Source organism: Gavia stellata, chromosome 20, assembly GCF_030936135.1.
Source record: "Gavia stellata isolate bGavSte3 chromosome 20, bGavSte3.hap2, whole genome shotgun sequence".
NCBI lineage: Eukaryota > Metazoa > Chordata > Aves > Gaviiformes > Gaviidae > Gavia > Gavia stellata.
Window position 1 is genome coordinate 2,034,673 of NC_082613.1, and position 224 is coordinate 2,034,896.

Genomic DNA, 224 nt, shown 5'->3' on the forward strand with positions numbered 1-224 from the left:
GCAGGGGTGCGGGCAGAGGGGTATGTACATGGGCACGGGTGGAGAACGGTCCAGCTTGCTTGATCCTGTTTGTTTTCCAGTGTGAAACAAGGTCCGTGACTTGTTTAAAGTGGTTAATTGGTATTTTCTGTCTTTTTTTTTTTTTTTTTTTTTCTTTTTTGTAAAAAGGGGGTGAGTGGAGGGTGGGGGTGGGGAGGTGGGATGGGGGGGACAGAAAACCGGGA